At 41.6% G+C, this 19378-nt stretch overlaps 1 protein-coding gene across 24 annotated transcripts in view; it reads right to left on the bottom strand.

Annotated features, from left to right (window-relative positions):
* The window catches only part of mbnl1 (muscleblind-like splicing regulator 1), a 50310-nt gene extending 31012 nt beyond the window's left edge, over window positions 1-19298 (bottom strand). For 2 of the 24 annotated variants that reach the window (XM_056390580.1, XM_056390591.1), the window contains exon 1: window positions 4954-5535. The gene's annotated coding sequence lies outside the window, so the exon portion shown is untranslated. Of the gene's footprint in view, window positions 1-3947; window positions 4227-4953; window positions 5539-9671; window positions 9816-10289; window positions 10448-11046; window positions 11291-18982 lie in introns of those variants that run through there. The other 22 variants (XM_056390588.1, XM_056390595.1, XM_056390592.1 and 19 more) reach the window with 19 other exon arrangements.
* Between the last annotated feature and the right edge of the window lie 80 nt (window positions 19299-19378).

Raw genomic sequence — 19378 nt, 5'->3', positions numbered from 1 at the left:
TGCTTCCTATAACCCTTTTGGACACGTGGTAGAAACATTACGTGGTTGCAAGAAGAGGAAGTATGTCTTCAATATTAGCACATCAGCATCGGCTCATGGTCATGTGACGCCCGCATATGCCTCAACGGCTCAGACAGTTTCTGACATGAAAAACAAGCCTGCCCGTCTTTTCCTTTCTCTTGGTAATGAGTCAAACAACAAATCTGTTCTCAACGCTGTCGAAATCCACCCTTCACCTTCACCAAAGCGCAAACTATGCATAAAACCTGCCAGTGATTTGCTTGGTGGACTGTGATGGATGGTGCTCTGACATTATGAGGTTTTCTTGGACAGAGAGAGATGTTTTGTTATGAAGACATGTCTCAACTGATTGAAAAGTTAGTACAATCAAAGCAACATACTAATCTGGGCTGGTCTTAAAGTTGTCATTATGACCAACTGCAAGAAACAACAAGGAAGAGGGTGTGGTTCACAGTTATGATAAGACTTCCTGAAAAATGACTTAAGCTATATTAACTGTCTAGTTCAGCATGGACATGGACCTTCAGCACAGGTCATGTTATTGGAGGCACTGCATGCTCACATAAGAAAAAATACACTGGGGCGAACTGATGCAGTATGAGTGGAGATAATAAATAAAGATATGCTACTTCTATATTGAAATATCTGCTATGGCGCCCGGGAGCTAACCGACAAACCACAGCTTCTAGCGCGTTTTTTTTTTTTTTTTCAGCTTTGACTGCAGAGAAAGAGCCGTTCATCTCCTTTGGTTTGCTGCTGTTCAGTAAAAGGAGTGGTTTCAGCATATTGACAGAGGTGTAGTCAGGGTGACAGTGTGCTGAGACAGGTCATCTCAGTGGAGGACGCTGGAAATGCAACACCCTAGGCCTCGCTGCTGCCGCTCCATGTGCTCAGGTTATAGCATGTCAATGCTGCCCTCACTGACCTTTACGTAAACACATACACACTAGTGCATACACTGACATGTGAGCATGTTCTCCTCACTGACTAATGGCTGCTACCCTATACACCATAGCTCTTCTATGCCACCTTTCATATTGTTCAGAGATCTCACCAAGTAAGGTCTGCTTAAAATGAATCTAAGGGTCAGGGTTAGGGCAACTAATACACTGTTTGTTTAACATCTTATTTTTGAGTTTGGATGTTATGAATAAAGTTTATTGATGACACACAGCTGATACAGACGTCCATGCTCCACACAGTAGTTACACAGTAGTCCTGACCATAGTTAGTATTGTTACCATTCTCCCTAGCGTCATCGTCAAGTCATCATCTCCTCTCAACTATTAGTTTTACTGACTTATTTGTCATCGGATTAAATAACGCGGTTCTAAAAGAGTCTTAGGCAAGGAACACACAAGAAACAAAGCCTATTGATTCCTCTGAGAGCAAACCTTTGTAGACAATACGATCTCTTGTTTAGCATACATGGACAGAGCTATGCGCACACACACACACACACACACACACACACACACACACACACACACAAACTGACAAGACACACAAATGCAAACCTATACAAAACACACAAACCTCTATGTGTCCTGACACTGAGTATTCTTAAGCTGTGGTGAATATCTGACTGTGTGCAACACTGCATCTTTGTGTGCATATGTATGTATAAGGATGTGGTGAAGTCAGCGGGCAGCGACGATAATGGCTGTCCTTACGGTTTAATGAGTGGCTCATTGGCTCAAATTTATGTTCTCAGCACCAACGTGCTGAGACGTGATTTGTACATATACAGGCAGGTGACACATTTCAGAAAAATCTGAATCAATAAGTGAAGAAGCATAGCAAGTGAACAACTGGTGAGTATTAAAACAATGTAAATCTATAAACTTAATAGTCATCAGATCTCAACCTAATAGAACACCTGTGGGATTTTGAATGGGGATATTAGATGAGGCAATATCTTTTGGAGGAATGATGTTTATCCCTCCATTAGAGTTTAGCAAAATTTATGCTATACTGAAATTAAGCTGCAGATCATGGTGGATCAACACCTTACTAAGATGCTGTTTGTGTTGCTTTTTCCCATTTTATTTGCATCCATCTGTGTATATACACATATGGTTAAACCTAGTTGTTATCCCTCGGGCGACAATGAAAATTTACAGACAGTAATATATACTGTGGGCCAATGAAAAAAATGAATTTCTTTTCCAAATACATTCTAGCCGTTTTGTGTAATTAATGTCATGTTATTTATTTAAATACATATAGAACAGAATCTTTTTAATTCCTGAGCATACACATGAATGTCTAATCATATATGCCAATTATCACAAGGCACACACAGCACCTACGTTTAGCTTTTTTATCAGCATATTACATGCACACATACGAAGCCAGTGACCAGTTTTATCTTCTGCATTAGTTATCTTTATAATTTTCATTTAGGCAAACATTTTAATAGAGGGCCAATGATGCTAATGCATGTAGCATACCCACATTCTCTGACTTGTGTAGAGGCTTGTTTCTTAATATACTGAGGCAAACAGACCCAGTCACATTGATACAGAAAGAGTGACAGAAAGAGACTGTGAGTGAGAGAAAAAGACTGTATGGGCTGGAATGTATTATTTCATGTTACAACTGCCTGTCTCTATTTTACAGACGGAGAGTTTTAAGATGTCAGGGCTGTGAGCAGGGGCTGATGCACCTTGGGTGAAGAAAAACAAGGGCAAGGCTTGTGTTGACATGTGTACTTCTGGACAGAACAACAAAGAAATAACCAGATGCTTATTACTGACTCCACAAACAGCAGCTCCACATGCTACTTGCCCTGCTGATTAGGAGTGTTGTGTAGTTCAGATACAGGTGAACACTGGTGGTTTTGTAGTCTCTATACTGAAATGTCTGAAAACAGAAGCCTAAAATTATTACTGGTTGCTTGATATGTTGTATGGCGAGTTAAAGACTCAATTAAATTCAATTACTGGTGTAATAAAGAACTGAGTCTCCCACAGTTGTTGAAGTCAATTCATTTTAGCTTAGCTTGAAATATTGTTAAGTGGAAGGTGTCTTACTCAGCCAAAGCTGTGTCAAACTGTTGCTCAGAGGGGTTGAAATGTGGTCATAACACAGTAGGAACATACAGAGAAGCCCCTCGTGTAATAAAGGCTTAACCTGTCAGCGAATATTCAGCCATGCACATAATCCTGTCTGTAGGGCAGATCCTAGATCATAGGCAACGCACATTCATGCAGAGCAATTTGCACCTGAATTCACATGCATATACAACTGTACGCAGAGACAGCAGTGTGATCTTTGGCATTATTGCCTACTATATTCACATTGACAACAACAGCACGTTCCTCAGGCTCCTGCCAGACAGAAATTGACAGTCTACCTGCAGCAGGGCTACCATGGGGATTTTAAGTCTCAACAATGCAATCTGCCACACATCTGTCTGTGTTGCGCATGCTTGCATGTACGCACATACTTGTGTGTGTGAGCTACTGTCTGAGCCACACTGAATCCCTCTAAGTCACAACAACAACATTCCTCATCATTGCCCCAACCACAGACACACCACCAAGAGGAAGCCCGGAGAGGCCAGTGGGAGGAGGGCAGAGGTGGTGAGGAGACGGACAAAGAGAGGAGAAGAGGGAGTAAAGGCTAGAGTTAAAAGCTCTGACGGTTCTCGAGCTCTAGCTCTGTATTTTACCAGATGTACGTCCTGCCGTTATTCAGACAGTTTTTGCACTCTACGAAGGAACAAATGTTTACAAAAAACATGGAAAAATTCGTACTTGAGTCTGATATATAGCCAGTTATTATCGCTATGAAAACACTTTCTGCCCATTTATCTTAGTATCATCCACACAGACGGTTTTAACTCCTGAAAAGAATGAAAAACATTACAGGGCAATCACACGTAATCTCCCAAAGCCTTAATAAAGTAGGAAGTTACTTACTTTTACTACATCGACAAGTAAAATCCCTCCATTTACTGGGTCTCCTTCTCCCTGTCTCTCTCTCGTTCTTGCCCCTTTCCTTCTCTCTTCAACTTTCTTCCTCTCTCTCAGTTACTCCCCCTCTGTCAGACGCATGCAAACACTCACTTAGTCACACACACACACACACACACACACACACACATACGCACACACACACGCACACACACACACACACCCCCACACACACACACACACACACTCCCACAGACAGAGTCACCCTCTCACACACTCTCTCTTCCCGCGACCCGGAATGCTTGGCAAGATTCTACTGTACTGAAATACTGTGCTCACCATATAAGGTAGCAGCGGCTTCACATGTCACACATAATTTACATGCAATGGGGCGGGAGTTTGCCTTACACAGTACACACACACGTAGAAACACACATACACACATGCAAAACCATGCTTCCCCCTTTAGGCTGACGCAGCAAAGGAGGTAAAAGAGGTAAAAGAGAAACAAATTTTACCCTTCCCCTTGTTAACCAAGCCCTGGAGGATAACTCCCAACATGTCTAATGTTGAGTCAGACGAAGGGAATGAAAGCTGAGTGGGCGATCTATTGATCCTCTCCACTGCTTCCTGGAACAACCACGGCCCTCCAAACACACACGCACACACACCAGCAAATTTTCTTGCTAACTAGCGCTACCCTCAGGAAGTAGCTATTGTGTGACTGGCTGCTTTGAGCCAAGAATGTGTCTAACTGTGTGTGTGCATGTGTCTGTGCATGTGTGCGTGTGCCTATATCTATAAAACAAGCCGTAACAAATAGATGTTAACCCTGTGGCCCACATACTGGATGTACACACACAGCACACACTAAAGCAAACAATCCCCATATCTCTACCTATGCTCCACTGCACAGGCGCTACTTTGGAAAGTAAAGACTGCAGCACACACAGGAGGAAAGATCTAGATAAACCAATGAGACAAGGAGGAGGGTTATGAACCAAGCTCTTACCTCTCACATTGCTCTCCAGTTTGTGTATGTGTGCTTCCGCGTGTCGATTGACTCTGTGTGTTTATGCGTGTGTTCAGACAGGCCGCGACAGCAGACCCCCAGGCACCGGCTGGACCATTCTCAGGCAGGCAGGCAGAGCGCAGCAAGGCAGAGGGACTGGCAGAAGAGAGGCAAGCGAGTGAGCGAGTGAATCAGCAGCGAATGAGTAGAGGAGCTGTGCAGAGCCGAGCACCAGAGAGAGAGAGAGGGAAAGAGAGCAAGAGAGAGAGGAGGAGTGTTTGTCTGTGTGTGTGTGTGTGTGTGTGTGTGTGTGTGTGTGCGTGTATGTGTGTGTGTGTGTGTGTGTGTGTGTATGTGTGTGCATGCGCGCGTTGCAGCGTTGGCTGTGCGCTAGTGTCTCCCCTCCCCTGCCTCTTGAAGTGGCTGAGCTGGGCTGTGCTGAGCTGTGCTGAGACGGGCTGGGCTGTGTCTCTACTGACTCCCCAGCCTCTGGATCGTCTGTCTGCTGCCCGACGAAAGTGGTGTTCGCTGGGCGGCAGTAGCAACAGCTGTCGAGGAGGAGGAGGAAAAAGAGGAGGAGGGAGCCCTGACTGCACTGGGCATACAGATCCTGCAGTCCCCTCTCCCTCCCTCTCTTCCTCACTGAAGGAAAGCCACGCCCCCCCCCCCCCCCCCCCCCAAAAAAAAAAAAAAAAAAAAAAAACAACACCAGGAAGTGCTGGCTCAGTTACAGCAACGCTGCCCTTGCCTTTCCAGTGAGGCTGAGGAAGGAGAGAGTGACGAGGGAGGAAGGAAAGATTGAGAAAACACAGTAAGAAGATAAAGAGGGAGAAAAGAAGGAAAAGAAGGGGAATTAGTAACAGGATAAACATATAAGCAAAGGAAGTCCATGAAGAGTGAGGAAAGGCATTAGAAGTTAAAGCTGTGACAGTGATATCAAATGCAACCAGACAGGAAAAAGTGATACAGAAACAAGTGAAACAAGGGACTTTGAGGTATGGAAGAATAAGGAGAAAAACAGCAGCTGGAAAGAATGAATAGATTAAGGAGTGTGGGGGAAAGAATTATGGAAAGATTTACAGGGAGTTTGTGACAGATTAGGTCTGGCTTCTGTCCGGATCACCTCTCTCTTTTTCATAATACTTGTCTACTGTGGCATGCAACCCTCAGACACCTCAGCTCAGCCTCACACTCACAGCTCTTGCCCACAATATAGAAGCAGGGCACACTGAACTGCACTGAATCAAACTGGACTCTGCTACTACGTGGTTATTAATTCAGAGTAACACGAAACATGTAAATACTTGGGAAACAACACAAAAAAGCATACCTGTGCAGTTTGGTTGCAGGTCAGCAATATATCATAGAAAGGCTAACCGAGACAACACTGAGGTAACTTGCTGTTGCCAACTCTCCTGTATTGTTGTTGACTCAAGGATTCTGCCGCCACAACCCCAGCATCCAGGGGAAAGCCAGAGAGGCTAAAGGAGCCTCCAAGAATTTGATTTGGACCTGATGCTGCAATATCCGGTAGCCATGGAGATAGTGGCCTTGGCATCTGCAGGAATCTTTACAGATTTTGAGATGTGTGCTGATGCCAAGTTTACTGACTGATCCTGCATGTTGTCTCTGACTCACTTCATTTTATTGTGATCAAGGAGAGAGTGCATTCATAATGACGACTGTTTAGAATATTGAGAGTGGCTTTGCAATGTATTCTAATTTATAGAGAGAAGATTCCACATACTGCAGCTGAATCCACTTTGTCTGAGGTCACACCTGCACCTATAATGCCATGTGCTGATATATTAGCCTGGTCACAGGGAGATGTAAGAACTCCCTCCTTCTTTGGTTATTTGCATATACATGTATAATACTGCAAAGAATATACCAATGCCTTTCCTATGTAAAACTGTCACGCCTCAGCTGTCTTTCTGTTCCACTCCTTCTCTCCCTCTGTCTCTGGACCAGTTTCCACTGCTGCACAGCTCTGTTTAATACAAAGCTGGTGATAAGTCATCTCTAATTTACACAGCAGGGCCTTAAACCCCTGGTGACAATCTGTGGTAGAGCCCCAGCTGCAGTGCTAACCCTTTACCTAGCCAATATTCTGGTGCAATGTGCCTGCACACTCACAGAGCACAAAAACACACTGTATACCTCAGACAAACAAGGGATGTCATAGTACTATTTTTGAACTGATCAAATTTTGATGGACAGTGGCATTATTAGTCACAACAGCAACTGCCTTGATCTATTTCAAACCATCATTCATTAGTGATGGAAGGAGGTCTATTTCCAACCATGGAAACAGCCCTGCTTGAGCACATATAGTATGCTTTTTGGATTAGCAGAGCCATCTGTTTGACTGCTAATCAATGGGAGCAGCAGGTCATTCTAACCTGCAACTGGAGTTTTTCCTTGACCCATTATGAAAAAACATGGTGATTGATGTTGTTGTGGCGCAATAGGAGACACATTAGCAACGCCTCCAAAGGTCTGGGCTCTCTGTGAAACTCTGACACTGACGTGGAATTTCCCCTCTTCCCCTCTTCTACTGCAGCTGAGAGTACGCCAATGCTTCTGCTCCTCTCTGCATCTTTCTCTTTCTCCTCTGCAACACTAGCCCATATTTCCTACTCATTATCATTCTTCATATGCTATCTCCGAGTCTGTTTTTTCATCACTGTCTCTCACTTATGACTACATCTTAATTCCCCTCCCTTTGAAATAACCACAACCACTTCTCTATTTGTCACAACCCACAGGACCATATTCCCCTCGTCCAATTAGACGTATGAGTACAGAGCCAAGGTTTGCAGTTGCCAGATGGTTTGCTCATTCAGTAATACTGTCAGGTTTCATTCTGCGTATAATCTGATCAACTGTAAAACAGGGGCCTATTTCTTCTTTTCTGCCTCATATTTCTTTATTTGAAGTGACATCAGACATATGTCTTAACTTCCTGTTCTACATGTCTTGTATCTCACAGATAAGACAACGGTGTGACCGTTGTTCTCTCGAAGATCAATGAGGCTGTAGAGGTGTTAGGTTTCAGCAAAGAGCAAGAAGAATCAACATACTGGGGTTGAGCAAACTGCTCACAGACATACTAATGTTAACCAACCGAAAACAGGAAGAGGTATGTGTGTATGTGCGCGTGTGTGTGTGTGTGTCCGTGTGTGTGTGTGTGTGTGTGTGTGTGTGTGTGTGTGTGTGTGTGTGTGTAGTTAAAGGGGACTTCCACTAATTTTACACATCAAGATCAGTGAACTACAAAGGTTATGAGTAGCACTCAGCCTGTGAAAACAGTTGTACAATGTCTTCTGTGGCTCTGGAGTGAATGTAACCCGAGTAATGTCACTATCAAATTGCATTATGGGGAATTGAGCTTGATCCACATGTGGGTCTGTCTCTACTTCATCACCTCCGTTCATTTTTTTTTATTATCAGTCTTTTGAAAGTCCCACAGATGTATAGCAGTGAAATAAAAGAATAAAAGAGTAGGAAGCTCAGAATATTCGAGAAACCTCCTCACGAATCACATTAACCCTAAACCAAAACAGTCTGGCATAGGTGACCCCTTTGCCCCAATCAAACCATCAAATCCCTAACCCTTCACCTTTGTCCACTCTTTTTTTCTCGCGCTCTTCCCTGATGAGCGCATCTTTCCACCTTAAGCTTCTCTATCATCTCAACGCTCTGCTATTTCCCAGCTCTCTGTAAATGACACTGGCTGGCTGATGTGAACTCTCACTCCACTGAGGAAATGTCCCAGAGCTTTTGTGTGCCATACTCTGACAGCTCATCTATCACTAAGGCTGCAAATACATATTACACTCCCATTACAGACCATCACAGCAACAACTGTAACAGTACACAGTGTTGCAGAAAGGCCCACAGCAGGGAGGAGCATTCAATGTCAGCCATTTCTCTATGGTTTATTTTGGAGGCCGCAAACAACTTCTGTTTATGTTATGTGTTACTTTATAATGTGTGTGGAATACACCACATATACAAAGATGCTATAAAAAATGCTACACTAAAAATGTGCATGACAGTGAGAAAAGTTGTAAATGTTTGTCTGCTGACAAATACCCCCATTCTAGTGTGAATTTGCAGTTATGTTTCCCTGCAGCATACTTTGTGGTTTTCTCTTAACTTCTTTCCACTTTGACGCAGTAAGGGGAAGCAGGTGAAATTCAAGCTGTCAGGTTTGAAATATAGAGAGAGGAAATAGCACACTGTCTTGTCCCCATATGACACCACTGTGCATGTGTGTGTGTGAGTGTGTGTGTGCAAGATTCAAGCTTGAAGCTTATCTTGGAGATAAAACGAAAACGAATGGAAACACCCTTTGCAAAGATATCTTTCACTTGGGCTTTCAGCTATTTTTCTGTCTAAACGTAGCCTGCAGATATACTGCTGCAAATATTATATAAACTCTCCTTACATCTCAAACGTCCTACGGACCCTTCATAGTGTAGAGAATAATAAGACAATGTTGCACGTTGGCTTTACTCCAGCTCCTTTGCAATATGTAAGAGAAAGTAAACGAGAAACTAAGGCATCATCAATTACACAGTTACACAATCTAAAGAAATAAAAAATAAAAACAACAACAAAACAAAGAGGAAATGCTGAATGATACGATAAATCATTATACTATAGAGTCATTGTCAGTTATTTAAAGATATTTTACAGAGAGAGCTGCTTACCTGCGTGTCTGTCTCTCGCTGACGTGCCACTGGGACAGACGAAGCCACTTCAACACAGGTCATGCTGACGCAATGCATTATGGGATGAACTAACATCTTCAATTCTCTCTTCTTCTACTTCTCTCACTCTCTCATAATAGCACCTTCTGCTTGGCAACGGCCATACCACAAATGTGGTCAGGTTTAGAGTGAACCATCACTGCGCAACTAAGTCTCCATGACAACCATTCCTTTATCTCATTTGCATCTTCTTCTTGTATTATCTACTGATGCCAAATATGGTCACCTTGTTATTATCCCCGCCTCTCTCTGCATCCCCTTCTTATAACTTCCTCTTTCCCTCCATTTTCAAACTGTGAGTATACACTTTGTGTATAATGTAAATGTGTCTACAGGCATGTGCGCATGCTTGCAGCCTGTGAGTGTGTGAAAAGAGGAAGTTCCTGTGACATTACAACAGTTTTGTAGCCTGAGAGATAAGCAATGAAACAGCTTGGTAAATCAGGAAGTAGGGTGTTGTAAGGCTGCAGTTGAGAGATTTAAAAAAAAAAGAAAGGGGACTTGCAGTATGTTATCACAATCCCCACAGGAGCTACATCATCACAGGATTTCACTTACCCCCTCAGTTCTTCTTCATAGAGGTTGGTAGAGGTATTTGCCCCCCTCCTCTTCCTCCCCAAGGACTGTGTCTATCAAACTATCACTGGAATGTTGAACCAGGCCCCTGGAGCCCACACACACAGCAACACTCAGCAGCACTCAGCACCTGTCTCCGACTGCCAGTACAGAGAAAGAGACACAGTCAATCACACTGGACAGCACAGCAAAGGGGAAAGAGCAGAGAAGAGTGGGAGGCAGACAACAAGCATTTTATCAGCAGAAAAACACATACTGAGTAGGTTGCACATTGCTATGTGCAACACATCACATGAGGGTTAAACCAATTAATTTGTTAGTGCAATACGTCATTATTAAATTAACGCCAGTGTTTTTCAAATATTAGAACACGTTTCAAAAATTCCACACGCTGCTGCATAATGTTGTTATCACAATACATATTTGGAGCTACTAATACAAATTCGCTGGAAATAAGTATTTTTTCAGAAAAGAGTTTTTCAAAGTTTTTTTTTACAAATTTGAAAATGTCAGAGTCTTTATATCTGGCATTTAGGTGACTTTTTATGCAGAAAACAACTATAAAAATCTAGTTTATAGTAGTCCCAATAAAAATCTGATGGGTACCAAGATGATTAAAAGGATCTAAAGAGGCATCTCAAAATTCCCAAGAGGAAACAAGAGAGCACTGTGTGTTGTGTGTGATGTGACCTCCCACCTCAGGCTTCCTAGACATATCATCTCTCCATTTGACACTTACGCAGGCGGTTTCTGGAGAACTCCTGAGGAAGCATCAGGGGCCCTGAGCACCAGTCGGCCTCCCCTCCTCTGGCTGCAGGGCTGGTGGGACTCGGAGGATTGGAAGTCAATGAAACCAGGCCTAATTTAGCCTCCACTGCTCCATGTGCTGCCAGGAATCAGAGTGAGACTCCTTCCCTTTTTAGGGCTCCCTGGACACTGCAGTCTGCAAGTGGCACTACTGCATTCCTAGCAACACTAAGGAGCTGGAGAGAGAGGGGGAGAGAGAGATGACTGTCAAAATTTGTTATATGAAGGTGCCATTTTACTTATTATCTAGGTCTAAAAGTCATAATCTTCCACTGTGAGAACTATATAAATATTTTAACAAAGCACCTATTTATCAACATTACTCACACTGTGAGTTTATCTAGCCTGCCTGTTTGGAAACCTTTACAACCATCTTATCTTTACGCCACTTTCAGTAGATATGTGGACAGCTTGCTCCTGTAACTGACTCAGACACTGTCACAACAGCTTGCCATAAAATCACACCAGTAATTAGGTGTGAAGACAGGACTAATCAGAGATTCTATACTTACGCTATCCACTCAGCCAGGCCCTGACACTATGTCATGTAATCTTTAATAACCCCGGCTGCACTGAAACTAGATGCTGCTGGCTTAGAAATGTATTTTTTCTCCATCGTGATCTGGTTGTTTTTCATTTGACAGAAAGAAAGAGACACTTAATAGATACACGGTATTTTAGTTTTTGAGTTTTAAAATTAATTCATTTCTTTCCAACTTGTGTGGTATAAATAAACCTCAGAAGATTTGGATTTATTTAATTTACACATACTAAATTACTCCACCATACCATTCATTGGCTAAAAGAAACAGATCGAGACAGCATAGCAAAGTATAATAAGTTGCAATGTATCTTCTTTAAGCCTAAGAACACTAAAAATGAAAAAAAAGGGGCAGGGAAAAGCAGCGCTACAACTCTGTGCACTCATGAAAAAGATAGACACATCACTATTTATTAACCCTGGCAGCCCATGTGTTTAAAATAAATGGATTAGATGAGGATTACTCATTGAGCCTCGACTCCTTTTGCATCCCTGTGTTTTCTACTCGTGATATGACTACACATGTATTATTGAAGACAGTGATCACATAAGCCATGGTATGGAATACACAACAGGATTATCTATGCTGGAGTGCTGAAGTCTCATCTTCACCTCCCACCTCCTATAGGGAGCAGACAAATACATGTCTGCTGTTTTACCCCAAGTGTGTGGAATAACCCCAGCAAAGGCCGATTCAAAGTGACATAATCCCATTAGACTATTCAAGGTCCCTGTCCGACCACCCCGCATAATGAGGAGATAAAGGCTACTAGGGCAATATGAATAAGTAACTTTTCATAAAGAGAATTATTCATGCCTCTTGTGTCATGGACAACTATTAATTCAATTAACCTCCCCTCATAGGAATTAATTATTACAATTTTAAAGAACCTTTGTGTTTTATTAAATCTTTGGCTGTACATCAGCATCTTCATCAATTATAAGATGGTTGTTGAGACTTATTACAAGCTGTGACAGTGGGGCTGGTATTGTTTTCACCTTATGAGTCTGTGTGTGTGTCATTATGGCAAAATGTGTTCCTGGAGACAGCTACTGTAGTGGGTACTACCACGCGGCTTTTAGTACTTTGCCAGGTGATTACATATTGGTGGACAAATATTGTTACCACAATAGGGTCCCAACCATGCAAGATATAGCCATGAAACTTTACAGATGGGCATGTGTTGACCCATGAGTACTGAGTACTCATGTAATGAAGTAATAATGACTATGACTACTAAGTACTAATATAATAATGTCGCAATAACTATTCAGTACTTGGTGGTTGGAACGTCAACATGTTGATGGCCATCACGGCTGGTGTGATCCCCTTGCAAGATGGTTTCTAGTTTACCATGCCTCTTCCATATCCAACTCCAGCCTTCTCACCTCCATATATAGTGCAATTCTCTGGAAATCTTTGCAGCTCCTTGGAAATCCCTCTACCACCTACCATTTGTGTAAATGATGAGCTACGTAACTGTCATCATGCAATCAGATAAGGAACCTCATAGTTGGAGGCTAATAAGCGACAGGTGGCATCAATAAAACATGAAATTACAGCCCTCTGATGCTGTTTAAGTAGTACCTGTCCTGCCGGTACGTTCAGATAACAGTCAGTAATCCAAAAGCACAGTTAATTAATAATAAACAACAAATCAGGAACTAGAGTGGGTTGTCCTAAACCATGTTTAGCCCTGTTAACAATCATTCAACTACACTGCAAAATATTAACTAGAGACCATAATGCAATGGGATCACACCAACCGCGATGCTCGTACATGTTGCCTTTCAAATGTTCTGCCATTCTGAGTAGTCATTACTCGATTATTACATGAATACTAATGTTGGAGCAAGCCGATCTTCAAACGCAGCCTTCATTTTAATATCAACTACACGCCTGAAATGTTTTGTGACGGCACAGTTGTAACGAAAGTTATGAAAAATGCCTCTGTGATAGTTCCTGCTTCCCGATGTACACACACACACACACACGCAGTCACACACGCACGCACACACACACACACACACACACACACACGCAGTCACGGCTGGTAATCATTAATGTTCACTATAAAGTACAAACTAGACACTCTTTTCTTTTATAATAACTTCAAATGCAAACTTGGGTTTCATTATGTCTTATGCTGCTTTATTTGTTTTTTTCTTAAATATTAAAATGGGCAGGGCTAGTTTTTTATCAGTTCATCTCATCCAATACTGAAGTAACCTAATTTTTAGGGTTGGTTGATATGGGATGCAGTCAAATATGAACTTCCGTATTAAACAGTATTGATCACATATCAGTCACATGTCTGATGGTGCTTTAAAAGATATTTCTAGACAAATTTTCAGAAATGATAAATTGCAACTACCCACTGCAGGTCAGTTCATTTACTTGTAGCTCCAGCGTGTAATGCATCCTTTAGTGTGACAGAAAGAACATTTACACTGTATCAAGAGTTTAAAGGATAAGCTCACAATTTTTCAAGCCTGTCTTAAAACAACAGTTTTGCTGGCTGTAATCATTTGTCCTGTTCATGCTGGCCATCAGGAGATGGCTCCCTAAAGCATTTCCAGTGTAAGTGATGGGGCACAAATCCATAGTCCTTGTTCTGTGCAAAACTGTGAACCTATCCTTTAACACAAACAAAATTCCAGACAGTATCCACTCTCATATAACAATATCAATAATTAATTATTACATTGTCTCATTTGACTGAATACAGAAAAAGGGTTTGAGTCTATATCAAAAACATTTTCTATATAGTACCAGACCCTCCACTTAGTAACCTAGCAACCAGTGAACTCAACATGGCACCTATTGTAACTCTAAAACTAGCTAAGCTGAGTGCCAGACATAATTATATCTCTCCTCAGCCAATCACATAAGGCCCTGAGCCATAAATAACAGACTGCTCCCCTACAGAGCACCAGTCTGTGCCGAAAAGTCAACAAACACTTTCTCCAGTAGGCTAGCGGCTCTTGCTCACTACTGGATTCGTCTTGCTCAGAGGAAGACAAACAGAGGGGGAGAGAGACAGAGGGCTATAGGTTTACAAAGAGAACGAGAGATAGAGAGAGTTGAGAGGAAAAGAAAAACAAATGTAGTCTGTGATTACTGAGTCATAATGAAGGCTGTTGGATGGGACTGTGGCTATGAGCTATGTCATTAAAGACAGTGCCGAGTGGCTGGAAAACCTACAGGTTTCTATTTGAAACACTGGCATGCAGGAAGACAAAGACACATAGCACTCGATTCAAAATGTCCTTTCAAATAGCTTCTTCAAAGTTATTAAAATATTTCACAAATATTACATTAATAATCTCAATAGCAGAATCTCTGTTGTAAGTGGCTGGGGCTTCATTTTCAAGCCTTATAACCCTGTGTGTGTTTTTGCCAGACAGCTACCGCAGCGCTCTGTGAAACAGCTTAGTCTCTGGGGCCTTATATTTAGATTTTACGACCAATATTGAATTCTAACCCAAGATATTTTCACCAGGGTGATTTAAGATGTCACCTCAATAGGGCAACAAGTTATGGTAGCAATTACGAGCAGATCACATCACATCACGTGGCTGGAAGAGGACATTGGTACATTTGTTCATTCTGGGTGATGAGAGATGGGATTGGGAATGTGTCTGCACATAAGACATTACTAACGTGTTAGTAAGTAACAGAACACTAGTTTTGCTTATGGGATGTGAGAATTTATCTAACCTCTTAATGTCATATCATCATTGTTATTGTGGTGACAAGCCACAATGACGCAGCAATTTCCTGAAAGATCAGTAACCATGTCATTTTTTTGTAACTTGCTGCAAGGCTCTTTGAAATATACTCTTTTTTTAAGAGTTCCGATCTTATCAACAGAAATGCCAACTTCATCAACATATCATTTCTTGTCACATATTTCTTGAAATATCTAAACATGACTGATAGAGGTACCATAAGATATCCTTGACATGTATCACATAATAAAAGCAGATGTGTCCTACATTTCTCCTACCCCCCTATGCTATTTGTTTTATTTAGCACCTCTCATGTGGGGAGGTGACACTTTCCAGACTTCAGTGCGATGTATCCAGTAAGTCACGATCTTATCACTCTTTGTGACATATAAAGCAGCTTAGGTATAGGTGAACATCTTGACTATAGGATTAGGTCAATATTGGAATTTTACTGAATGTTTCTGCCAGTTATTTGTTGCTATGATGAAGTTTACTTCCTGACTATAACTGCATAGTCTTTTTTACTTTGAAGAAGGTAACATTTTGGGGATGCACTGAATATTTAATTGACTTTTTGATGTTATGCCATGAAAAGAGCCAGACACAGGGCACAGTTTGGCCTTTATAACCACTGTCTTGAAAGTGATTATAAGAGTTAATTACATTACGTTGTTATAATCATAAAGTTGTGATGTTATACACAGGATCTTCTGCCTATAACAGTTCCTACACCTAAAATTGAATCATTGGCAACATAATCGCATGAGTTCTCAGAGACAGTACCCTACTACCTCTAAAACAAGAATAGATAAATCTCTTCAATCTCTGCATGCAAACATGAAGGACAAAAGTATTCCTCTAAAGGTGAGGAGACTGTGTGTGATGCTACAGACAGGACAGCCTGACCCCTCTCTCAGCTCCCAGGATGTTTTCCTCAAGCCTCCCTATTGGGATTCTGGTAGCCTACATTCCCTGTTTCAAGGTCGGCAGCAGTGGCAAATTAAATTACTTGTCCTGTTTTGTGGTGTTGGCGGCAGGTCAACAGCAACTTGACTAAAATGATGAGTGCGGGATTTTGAAGGGAGCTGCATTTGTCCTGACCCTTGGTGTCATGTTTGCAAAGCAAGTAGCAGCGATGAAAAGAGCAGAAATCAAAAGCAGTGTATTAAATTCTGCTTCTGTAATCACTTTTAAAAAATCAATTACCGCTGCTTTCAAATGCACCACTTTATACTGTCGTCCTTTTGGCTTACCCTGCTGCTGGAGGATGTCATGTGCTTGCACATGGAATGAAGCTTGAGTACATTAGGTCTAATTTTGTTAAACTCATACTACACCACACGCCACCTGCTGGGCATCTTTGATATCACGTAGCAATGATATCACATTTAATTTAACATCAATTTAAACAGAAATCTTTCAGTCAGCAGAGTCTTTTCCACCGTCACAATGCTTTTCTGTCATGTTAGCAGTTGGTATCTCGTGTTAACTGTCTCTACAGCAGCATGTGGAGTTTATCTCTCCGTTGCTGAGAGGTTGTTATCAGCAGACAAACAGCTTACACACCACACTGTGGAATGGGAGGAACTTAGAGTATGTAATGTGGTGTCAAAACACGGCACAAGCAAACAGGCGACTTGATATTATGCTACACTCAGCTGATCAAATGTGTGTCACAGAGTTCTGTTGGCACTGTGACCAAGTAAAGTTCTAGACCAAGTTCACAGTGACAAACACATCACCAAATATTAAATATATTTAATATACTCATTGTCAATATCAGAGGATGTTACCTAAGAAGGGAAATGTACAGAATTTGCATATCTGATATGAACACAACTCTGTAAGTCATTTTCGATAACGTATCATTGTTATGAACCATGGCAAAGATTAAGACGAGTAGACAAGTGCTGCAGGCACAGGTAGCTTCATAAATAATGTGCTGCCATTAAGGTACTGTATGCAGCAGAGGGTTTATTGGCTGTCTACAGGAAGGACAATAATATAATCAACACAGGCATTTCCTTGTGAATGCCTATCAACCCTACAGTGGTTGTAGGGGTCCTCTATATGGGCTAAGTGAAACACTGCTATTCACAATCAGAAACAACCACTGGTGATACGTTTAACTGCATCAATGGGTGATTTACAAACCTACAATATTCAGAATAATGATTCTACAAATTGTGCCTGGAACTATTCCTCTGTCAAGAAGATCTGGCTCAACACTCTGACCTCCTTGTTAATATTATCATCTTTGTCTGCAAAGGTCAGTACTCACTTTATCTAGACATTTCCTCAGTGTATCAATTATTAATGTTCTTATGGTGTTTATGTTTTTGATGTCAACTAGTCACCACCAGTGTCCATGACACATGTTTATGAGGAAACCTAAAGCAGCTTGATATGACTGTTATCTGTAGTCTGAGGTGCTACAGACTTGACAGTTTCGACCAGAAGAGGTCAGTGAAATAATACTTTTCTGCTTTCTACTCTCTAAGCATGGTGCTGGGACTGCTACACTAGAGAGCAGCAGAGCAGCACCAAACAGACGCTCACTGACTCACATTCTCTTCTCTAAATACTGCACCAATGATGCACAGGTGTCTGTGTGAGCCCTAACAATTAGGCCATCAGTGTGGAAACTGAGCTGGCTGTTTGGAGAGAGATGATTGCCACACAGTATACCATTTGGGGGCAGAAAAAAGAAAGTAAAAGTTTAGGTACTAAACAAAAACGATGTTTGATAAATGTAAATAACCTCTAAGTCCATTTTCATGTATTTTAACCACACTGAGAAGTAGTCTGAGTTTAAACAAGAAGCAGTTCACCCTATCACATTGGCACACACTGTTACACCACAGGCAGGCCTCTCCCAAGTTCCTATTGTTGCTTTATGTTGACAGAGTAGATGAATATTTAACAGGAGGAGGGAAAGTGGTGGCATCAGATCACTAAGAAGAAAATAACACTCTCCCCATCATGTGACCCAACTATCAATAGTCTGACAGACTAGATAGCTTCTTTTGATTGGCTGCTTATTTCTTTGTTGGCCCAATGTTGAGCTTTGAAATCAACTTTGAATTAAAAAGGACCTATGCTTAGTGACCAACTGTGTGTGTACAGGTCAGATGGGGCCCTGTGGTGAGTTGGATGTCCATGAGAAAGATGAAGACAGGGTGGAAACGTATGCAGTCAGGACCATGGAAAGCGAAAAGAGGCTTATCCAGGTGATCAGAGCGATGCAGTCGGAAATCAGAAAGCTGCAGCTGGAGAACATGGGGCTGAGGAGGAGAACGAGAGCTAATCTCCGAAAGAACGCAACAGTTCCCATCATTGCAGCAGAGTACACAGGTAGCTATATTTATATAGGCTACTATTGTCAGCACTATAAATGATAGATAATTAATCCAGAAATAGGCTCATTAGACTGTATATGATAATTAATTTTGAGGCTTGAGGTTTTAGTGGCTTTCTTGTACTTTAAGGTAGATTCTTGGTTTAATATTCTGATAGACTGATAGACTAGAGTTATTCATGCCGACTATTTTCTTTGGAATAAAAATTCTTAAATGTTTATCTTTTCAGGACTCACCTTGTTGTTGTAACAAATTCTCTTTCCCTTATTCAGAGAGCGTCGTCATGACAGTGAGAAGATATCCAGTCTTCCAGCCATTGGTCAATCATCGGAGTTTGCAGTTGGGCAATGTGAAGAGTGAGAGGTGAACTGGAAAACAGCAACGAAGACAATTAGCATGTTCAAACTGACCATATCGCACAGTGAATATAGCATTATTTGAATATATCTGACTGAATGGTAGTCGTGTTGTATGCTTTCTCAAAAAGATAGCTAGCTTGATATGGTGGTGGTCTGACACCGAATAAAGTTTTTTTCTTTCTTGTCAATATTTCTCACGTCTAACCAGGTATTTTCTCGCTGTAACCGTTATTAAATTAAGTACCTACGACGTTTTTTGTCGAAATATTAATA

The sequence above is a fragment of the Seriola aureovittata genome, chromosome 12 (assembly GCF_021018895.1).
Source record: "Seriola aureovittata isolate HTS-2021-v1 ecotype China chromosome 12, ASM2101889v1, whole genome shotgun sequence".
NCBI classification, from domain to species: Eukaryota; Metazoa; Chordata; class Actinopteri; order Carangiformes; family Carangidae; genus Seriola; species Seriola aureovittata.
Note: the sequence above shows the minus strand (reverse complement) of the source record. Positions and strands in the feature narration are given on the sequence as shown.